The sequence below is a fragment of the Myotis yumanensis genome, unplaced genomic scaffold (genome assembly GCF_028538775.1).
Source record: "Myotis yumanensis isolate MYYU_CA2020_CCGP unplaced genomic scaffold, mMyoYum1.0.hap1 SCAF_1, whole genome shotgun sequence".
Lineage (NCBI taxonomy): Eukaryota > Metazoa > Chordata > Mammalia > Chiroptera > Vespertilionidae > Myotis > Myotis yumanensis.
The window spans coordinates 184,516,475-184,525,767 of NW_027223752.1; the positions used below are offsets into that span (position 1 = coordinate 184,516,475).

At 39.1% G+C, this 9,293-nt stretch overlaps 1 pseudogene; it reads left to right on the top strand.

Annotated features, from left to right (window-relative positions):
- The first annotated feature begins 5,929 nt into the window (after positions 1–5,929).
- LOC138992888 (ferritin heavy chain pseudogene) lies at positions 5,930–7,502 on the top strand (annotated as a pseudogene).
- The last annotated feature ends 1,791 nt before the right edge of the window (positions 7,503–9,293 follow it).

The window sequence follows — 9,293 nt, forward strand, 5'->3', positions numbered from 1 at the left end:
CAAGATAGATTTTCAATACCGATCTGTTGAATGAAGTGTCACTCATTAGTAGATAAGGCAGAAAGCCTTGTAACAATGGGTTATTTGAATGCAGATATGCTTCAAATTATTTCTGGGGAGAGAATGAGGAATAGTTAAAAACAGTGTATTTTCATTATTGTTTGCAACATTCTTTCTACAATCTTGTTTTCTCAACCTATTTACTCAACCATTGATTTAAGACCTCGCTAAAAAAATTTCATCCAGCCTATAAAAAATTAACTAATATCATCCAAATTAATGAGGTTTAAGTGTTTCTAAAGGGAAAGGAGTTACCAAAAATACATAAGGAGCTGTTTTCTTTTAATAATTAGAATAATCAGGTTTAACTAACCTATTCAATATTTTTTATCCTGTTACCATAGAAATACATTTGAATAATATTACTCAAACAAAAGTTCTAATGCCATGAAAGTAAATTTTTAAAGTGTTTAACAGTAGATGTTATATTCCAAACATCAATGTATATCTTTTACAAAGTTTTAACAAAACATACCAAATAACACTCCTATTGAAAGGAAGAAATAAATAGGCATCACTGTCCTCTTGCTACTCAGTCAGCTCTGCTAGCCTTAGAGAAGTATACATTTTCATGGAAATTGCAAACATCTTCAAAAACTACAAAATAATGACAAGATTGAAAGGCTTCTCTACTGAAATCAAAAGGCAGTTGTTTTCCCAGACTTCCATAATTTTGTCTACCAAGATTGTTGCTCCAATAACCTCAACAATAACAACAATATTAATACAAGAGGTGATATCTTGATGGAGGTTTGTTTTATTATGGGATTTCTCTACCCCAAAGCAACAAACAGTCCCCGGAATAACCCTAAAACAATCACAGTATATGAACTAGCCACGGAGCACCACAGAGGGCTCCAGTAGACTTGGCAGCCTTCGTTTGCTCCTCAGAGCCACTTTCATGACAGTAGATGTCCAATTGGGAAGAAAAGAACAACCACCGAAACCACTAGCTCACAGGAAAAGGTGCAACAACTAGTCAGAGAATACTTACTGATTCCTGAGTGTGTGTGGCTGAAAACTGTAGCCACCAGCCCTGGCAAAAGGGCTTCTTTGAGGGCAGAGTGAATGGTGAACATTTTGAGCATTAACTAGCAAAATACAAAGGAGGAGAAAAAGAAAAAAAGCAGCTCCCTGGGGTTAATGATAGTAGAAATATCGTTCAGTCTCCAGCTTATGAAACTGTTCTTGGGAACCCACCTGCTGATTCCCCTTCCTCCTCCTTTCACAGGCTGTAAAAGCAGCCAATCCAAAGCTGTTACAGGTGCCACCCACCTCGCCGCTAACCCGCTGTAGGTTGGCAAGAGAAAGTGAAAAATGAGATAAATTCCACCCCCTTCTCCTACCTCTGCAGGCAGCATTAATACTGATAATTATTTGGTCACTGGTGAGTCTGGCAGTAATTGCTACCTCCTCCTATCCTCTCGCATTTGCATTTCAATTGCCTTCATCCTAATACTGAAAAGGCTCAAAGCTTTGTTTGCCTGACCTTGTATAGATAGCATGCACTTCCTCATAATCAGTCACTATCTACCATCTGTGTCTTCCTTGAAGGATGGCTGGGTAATGTCCTCTGCTCCCAACAGATGCTCTAAAAATAATGAGGCTATTTTTATAAGCATGAGTGTTTATGATATGTACATGTAAAATATATACATATGTGCATAAATACATCTATGAATGCAATCTCATTATATGTTCCTTTTCTGGCAAGCTGTTTGGTTGGTAATAGTTCAACTTTAAATGTTTTTATAAAACAGCATATTTTCATTTTGACTAAAGATAAGAATTTTAGTTCTATCTCTAAAAGAAGCTCTTAAATTGCAGCATATTTACATGGTGAGGCTGGGATAGCTGGGTAAGTCAAAGTGTGAGCTTCACTACAAATAGGATTTGCCAAGTACTTTCATAATATTTGAGACACTAAATTAGGCTCTTGCTGCAGCCAAGAAAATGGCAGTCTTTTCCCTTATTGGGTTTATATTCTAACAGATATCACCATCTGCTATTTATTCTCCTTATTTTGAATAGGATATCACAGAGACAAAACAATTTCAAGTGAATCTTTAAGATTTCAGAGTTAAGTTATTCCATCCAGGGAACAAAGAAATTAGTTTTTTATTTTTAATTCACTTCTTCTAGGAGATATTCTCTCACTTGCATTGGGGATCAAGAGCACATACTCTGGAAGCAGATTGGGTTTAAGCTTTTACCTAGCTCTGCCCTTTGATGGTTGTGGAGCATTCTTCTTAGTCCTCAGTTTCCTCTAAAAATAACAGCCAAACTACTTTCCAGAGTTGTGGTTAAGGCTTAAATGAGTGAATGTATATAAGGATTCAGGTTCACAAGAAATTCTATGCCATCATTAATCATTACCCAGCAGCTGGGAAGCCACCTAAAAGCTATGTCTTGAAATTCCAATGTTCAAGTCTACATATATTTCTATATGTTTATATACATTTTCAATTACAATTACAAGCCTAATTTAAGTGTGAGTACAGCAACATTATCTGCATGCCCACTAGGTGTGTCTTCACCTGCTCCAGCGCTGTTAGTTGTATCCAATAGCCAATCCCCACTTTTTTCTTACCGACATAATCCTTTCTATTTGGGAATAGCAATACACATAAGCATTTTCCAGACTCCTATTCAGATGGAGGATTCTTGTGACACAGTCTGGCCAATGAGATATAAATGGAAGTTTTTGATTGAGACTTCTGGGAAATCTCCTTAAAGGGAGACAAATCACTGTCACGTAGTTGCTTTTACTCATCTCCTTTTTTTAAAATGTATTTTTATTGATTTCAGAGAGGAAGGGAGAGGGAGAAGGAGAGGGAGAGGGAGAGAAAGAGAGAGAGAGAGAGAGGGAGAGATCAATGATGAGAGAGAATCATTGAACAGCTGCCTCCAGCAGGTCCGGTCCGGGACTGGGGATTAAGCCCACAACCTGGGCATATGCCCTGACCAGGAATTGAACTGAGACCTTCTGGTTCATAGGTCAACGCTCAACCACTGATCCACGTCAGCCAGGCTGCTCATCTCCTTTTTTTTCTGCCTGGGAAGCAGATGCAACAACTGGAGCTCCAGCAGCCACCAACTGACCATTCTAAAAGTCACAGTTCAAGATTGGCTAAAAGAAAGGATGGAAAGAGCCTGGGTCATGATTGTATAACAGACCTGCCATACAGGTTCAACTGACTTCTTTATATTAAATAGTAAAAGAAAGACCCTTATCTGATCTGAACTACTCTATTTGGGTGTTCTATACATGCAGCAAAAGTTATATCCCTGATATATCCATTGATATAACTGGGGACCATAGTTCACAGACAAGATTAAGGACCATCCTGTGATGACACAGCTTGAAGATGGTAGAACTGAATTTGGAACCTAGGCAGTTTGGGTTTTAATTATACACTGCATGTCTCTTAAAAGAGTACCAATGGATGAGACTTGGAAAATAAAAGTTAACTTTTTCTCTATCTGTAACACTCCTTTCCTTGGTCTACCATTCATTCCTTTGGACAACCAACAACTATCTAATGTGTTAAATGCCAAACAAAATGTGCCAGGCACTGGAGATACCACCCTGAACAAGCAGGCAACATCCCTGCCCCCATAGAGCCTACATCTGTGTGTGGATATATATGAAAACATAGACAATTGCAGTATTGTAAGCACAGGTATGTGGGGGAGACCAGGTACCATATTTTCTCTTCCTCCCCCCAAACATTTAGTTACTAACTGTTCTAACACACAGGAGAAATTCAGCAATAGTGAACTACTTCACTTGAATTGTTTCTTCGGTGATTTTCTCCCCAAGGGGAGGAGGATAGGCTGGACAACTTTCCATTGCACCATCTTGATTAAACATGGGATTCCCAAGGCTTTTTCCACATTTACTGTGCATTCACCCTTTCTCCTACTTATAACTGTTCTTACTCTTGACATGCAAATGTGAGAAACGTTTCTCTCTTCTCCTACACGTGGTATTAAAAGAGCTGTTACTCTCTTACAGGTTAGTCATGCCCGTGTCTGTCCACAAGCTGTGTTGCTGCCAGCGCTCAGAGGCCATTCCTCAGTCTGTTTTGTGTAGAGCTATCACCACTCCGCACGCCTCTGTTCACTCCTGTGGTTCCTGGATGGGGTGGCAATTGCAATGGGACAATGAGGTCTTTCCTTTTAAATCTTCAGTATCGGATCTGAGAAAAATAATTCCTTTCTCTGGGTCAGAAAGCCGGAGCTTAGAGGGTCGATGTGGGGAAGGGTCAATGGGGGACATCTTTAATACTTTCAACAATAAAGATACATTTTTTAAAAAGAAAGGAAAAGAAAGCCTGAGCTTCCCTTCTGACCCCACCTCAGGCTTCCTCGATGATTCACATACCTAATATGTAAAGCCTTCCTTTTGTTCACCGCCTCTTCAGAAAATCAAGTAAAGAGGACTGGTCTCTTTTGTTCTCACTCTCAATGTCCTTCTCTCTCCATAGAGCAATAAATCTGCTAGGATTCTGAAAAGAAAGGTAAAATGAGTTGTTAAAAATTCTGCTGCAGCCCTAGCTGGTTTGGCTTAGTGATTAAAGTGTTGGCCTGTGGACTGAAGGGTCCCAGGTTTGATTCCCGTCAAGGGCACATGCCTGGGTTGTGGGCACGATCCCCGTAGGGGGCGTGCAGGAGGCAGCCAATGATTCTCTCTCATCATTGATGTTTCTATCTCTCTCTCCCTTCCTCTCTGAAATCAATAAAAATATATATTTTTTTAAAAATCTGCTGCAGCCCTTGCTGGTTTGACACAGTGGATAGAACGCCAGCTCATAGACCTGATTGGACAGGTGCAGGAGGCAACCAACAGATGTGTCTTACTCACATTGATGTTTCTCTCTGTCTCTCCCCCTCCCTTCCACTCTCTCCAAAAATTAATGAGAAAAAAAAATATCCTCGAGTGAGGATTAACAAAAAAATCTTAATTGACCTGGTTAATTATCCAACCCACCATTGGCCATCTGAATGTGACACATGGAAACATGACATATCATGAGAATATCAAACTCTACTTTGGTGGTTTCTACCAGTGATAGGAGCCACAGTGGAGCCACTTGACAAACCTAAAAGTCAGAACAGTATTCAAGTAATAGAGACAGCACAAATAACAACAGCAATAAAATAAAGAAAAAATATAGCTTTATTTTACTTGTCCTGAGTAGCTTAAAAGCATGGCACAGACTGCATTTGTTGCATGCATAATGGCCCCTTTTATCTTCCAGCTTGGTGCATCAATGGACTTCTATGCCTGTCCCACTTCTTAACCCATTATCTCTGGTCATTCCATTTGTCACTATAGTTATGTGACTCACAAGGTAATAATCTGGTGAAACAAGAAATGTTGAGTTCTCATCCTAAGCCAATAACTTCTCTTATAACCTTGTAGAGTTATTCAAGCTCCACATTCTCATCTTTAGAATGGCAGTGACAATAACCCACCTCATGGGTTTATGGAAAAACAGAAGGCATTTTAAATTATGACAAAACACTTCATAAACAAAAGTCTGTGAAGCGGCATTGTTCTCAGACTTGTGCTGCCTTTCCAATTACAGAAAGAGTCAGTTACTGATTGATCATTACTGGAGCAGCAGTCCCTTCCCAGGAAGTGCAGCCACAGGGTGAAAGAGTGTCAAGATGAAATATGTATTCAAATATCCCTTTCACAACTTTGGATATCAAAAGCTGCGATCAGATCCTTTCCTTGTCACAAAAAGGACCTGAGCTCTTTGCATCTAAATTTAACATGGGGAAGCTTATTAGAGGGGAGACAAGGATGAGAACATTGATTTTCTTCCTTTACCTTTGCCATGTTGAAGGAGAATCGTGAATGAGCATGAAACGAGCTGCTATCTCCCAGTCTTCTCACGTATGCTCAATGTCTGACAGTAACAAGGTTTAGCAGGTTGAACAGAAAACGCCCATGTGAATGGCAAAATTGTGCTCATCACAAGACCTTAGTTTGCTAATCCTTTTCATTTTCCCCTTATCCCTGGTTCACTGGTGTGTCTCTGGGTAGATTTTTGCTCTCTCTAGTTCTTGCTTTGCTTCAGGAGGCTGGGCCTTCTCCCTATTTCCAAAATTTTGGGATAAATTTCCACTTACAAAAGCTTTACATATAATAAACATTTACAGTTATTAGAGACAAAAGATAGTAGCAGCCATTAAACTTAACCCCCTGGAATATTCTCTGAATTTTTCTATGGTTTCTGCCTCAATGTTTCTCACTTCTCCTGGCCCTAAACACTTCCTTTAGCTCCATTCCCTTCTCTCTTGATCTATAATTTCTTCAGATTCTCAAGTGAAAGCTTGGAGTAGGATGAAAAAATTAGAAACATGGAGAACAATCACCAAGCCGATATGTTCTTGCTTCCACACTTGCCCACCTCCCCCTTTCATGCTCTTCTCCACAAAGCCACTAGGGGGAGACATATTAGAACCTATTCACAGGATTGCTGGGAGGCTTAAATCATATACATAGTATGTAAAGCATTTATAACAATGCCTGGCATTTACTCAGTAAATATTAGCTATTCGCTGTAGCTGAAATACTGAAAGTTTCCTATAAATGACAGCCATTGTTATTATTGGGACAATAGTCATCTCTATTCTGTTTTAAGGGGGTCTTCATTCTTTTTTTATTAAATTTACTCAGGTGGCATTAGTGAATAAGATTATATAGGTTTTGAGTCTTTGTGGAAAGTCACCCTGTTCCTGCTTCAACAGTGCTTAGATGGAACCCAGTGCTAGATCCATCTCAGCCAGCTGCCCAGCGCCCTCAGACAGTCCCAAGGCCCCAGCCACCAGTCCAATGCTGCACAGCTGCCTCTCCTTAGCCACCCCATAACAAGGACAGGGTCCGCCTCGAAGGTGCACCGGAACTACCACCAGGACTCGGAGACCGCCATCAACCGCCAGAGCAACCTGGACCTCTACGCTTCCTATGTCTGCCTGTGCATGTCTTACTACCTTACTATTTTGACAGTGATGATGTGGTTTTGAAGAACTTTGCCAAATATTTTCTTCACCAATCTCCTGAAGAGAGAGAACATGCTGGGAAAATGATGAAGCTGCAGAACCAATGAGGTGATGGAATCTTCCTTCAGTATATCAAGAAACCAGACTGTGATGACTGGGAGAAGGGTCTGAATGCAATGGAGAGTGCATTACACTTGGAAAAAAAATGTGAATCAGTCACTATTGGACTTGCACAAACTGGCCACTAACAAAAATGATCCTCATTTGTGTGACTTCATTGAGAATCACTACCGGAATGAGCAAGTGAAATCCATTAAAGAACTGGGTGACCACATAACCAACTTGCACAGGTTGAAGGCCCTGAAACTGGCATGGCAGAGTATCTCTTTGACAAGCACACCCTGGTAGACAGTGATGAGAGCTAAGCCTTAGGCTGGCTTCCCAGAGCCATGGGAGTGACTTCCTAGTCACCAAAGCAGTAAGTGCATGTTGGAGTTACCTTTTCTGTAACTTGTACCAAAACATCCACTTATGTCTTTCATTTGTACTATTCCTTCAAATAATGTGGCACCCCTCAAAAAAAATTATATAGGTTTCAAGTATACATTCTTATGATACATGATCTGTATATTGCATTGTGTGACCACCATACAAAGTCAAATCATCTTCCATCACCATATATTTGACTCCCTTTACTCTCTACTCCCAACCCCTTCCCTCTGACAACCACCATACTATTTGTTGTTTGTGTCTGTGAATTTTTGTATGTTTTTCTTGTTTGTTCATTTGTTGCTCTCAGTTTATATACCACATATGAGTGAAATAATAAGATTCTTAACTTTTTCTGTCTGACTTATTTCACTTAACATGATATTCCTAAGGTCCACCCATGTTGTCACAAATGGCCTCAAAAAATTAAGAATACAGTTACCATAAGATCCAGCAACTTCTCTTCTGGGTATCTACCCAAAAATATTAAAATCATTTATTTGCAAAGATATATGCATACCCATGTTCATTACAGCATTATTCACACATTCACACTGGACAAGACATGGAAACAACCAAAGTGTCCTTCAATGAAGAAGGATGAAAATGTGGTACATGTATACAATGGAATATTACTTAGTCATTTCTATTCTTAAATTTTCTCTATCATAGTACCCAAGTCTTGCATCATTGATATTTTTTATTACATTTCAAGAAAGCTTCTTCAGAATTGTAAACTATACAACATATCTCATTTCAGCTAAATGACCTCATAAAAGTACAAAATATATCTGTACAAATTGTTTTAGAATAAATATATTGCCTCAATATATTTTGCACATTTTTTATTTGAGAAATAGAAATCATAAAAGAGGAGGCTGTTCAAGGGAAAAGTTCTCATATCTGAGGTGTATATTTGGGCTAAGGAAGATGGGGAGTATAGGGATCAGAGTGTTGCTTGATGTAGGTCTTCTTGAGAAAGTGATGTTTTAGCAAAAACTTAAAGAAACCAGCTGAACATCTGGAAGAAGAGTTGAAAAAAAAGTCCCTTATATGGAAAGATGCCTGCTATGTTGGAAGGACACTAGGAAAGCCCACATGGCCTTCCCTCATGGATTTCAGTATGGAGTGGAATTAGAAAGCAGTATGAACAAGGTCAGAAGGATAATAGAGGGCCAGAGTGTTTAGGGCCTCAGAGACCATTATATGGACTGTGTATTCTGGATATATCTGAAAGCAGAGCCAAAAGATTTTTTAATGGATTGTATATGGGCTATTGGAGGCAAAATGAAGTCAAAGATAATTTCAAAAATTTTTACCTAAGCAGCTGAACCTAAAGATAGAATTGCCATCAATCAAAATGTGAAAGGACAGGGTAGAGGACAGAGTATTAGTAGTTTAGTCTTTAAAGATGCTGATATTTAGATATCCAATATACATCCAAGTGGAGATATCTAGTAGGAAGTTGTATTCATGAACCTAGAGTTCAGGAGAAACAATGGGCTTTATACTAGATGGCAGAATTTAGTGAATACAGATAGAAAAAAAAAGTGAATCAAGGAATGAGAAGTCCTCAATCCTAGATAACTCTAACATGACAAGTTTAGAGAGAAGAAGAGTAGGAGACAGAATGAGTTAACAGTGAGGTCCAAGAAAAAACAAAATATGGTGATATAATGGAAACAAAGTGAAGAAACTGAATCAAGAAAAATGGTATAATTAACCCT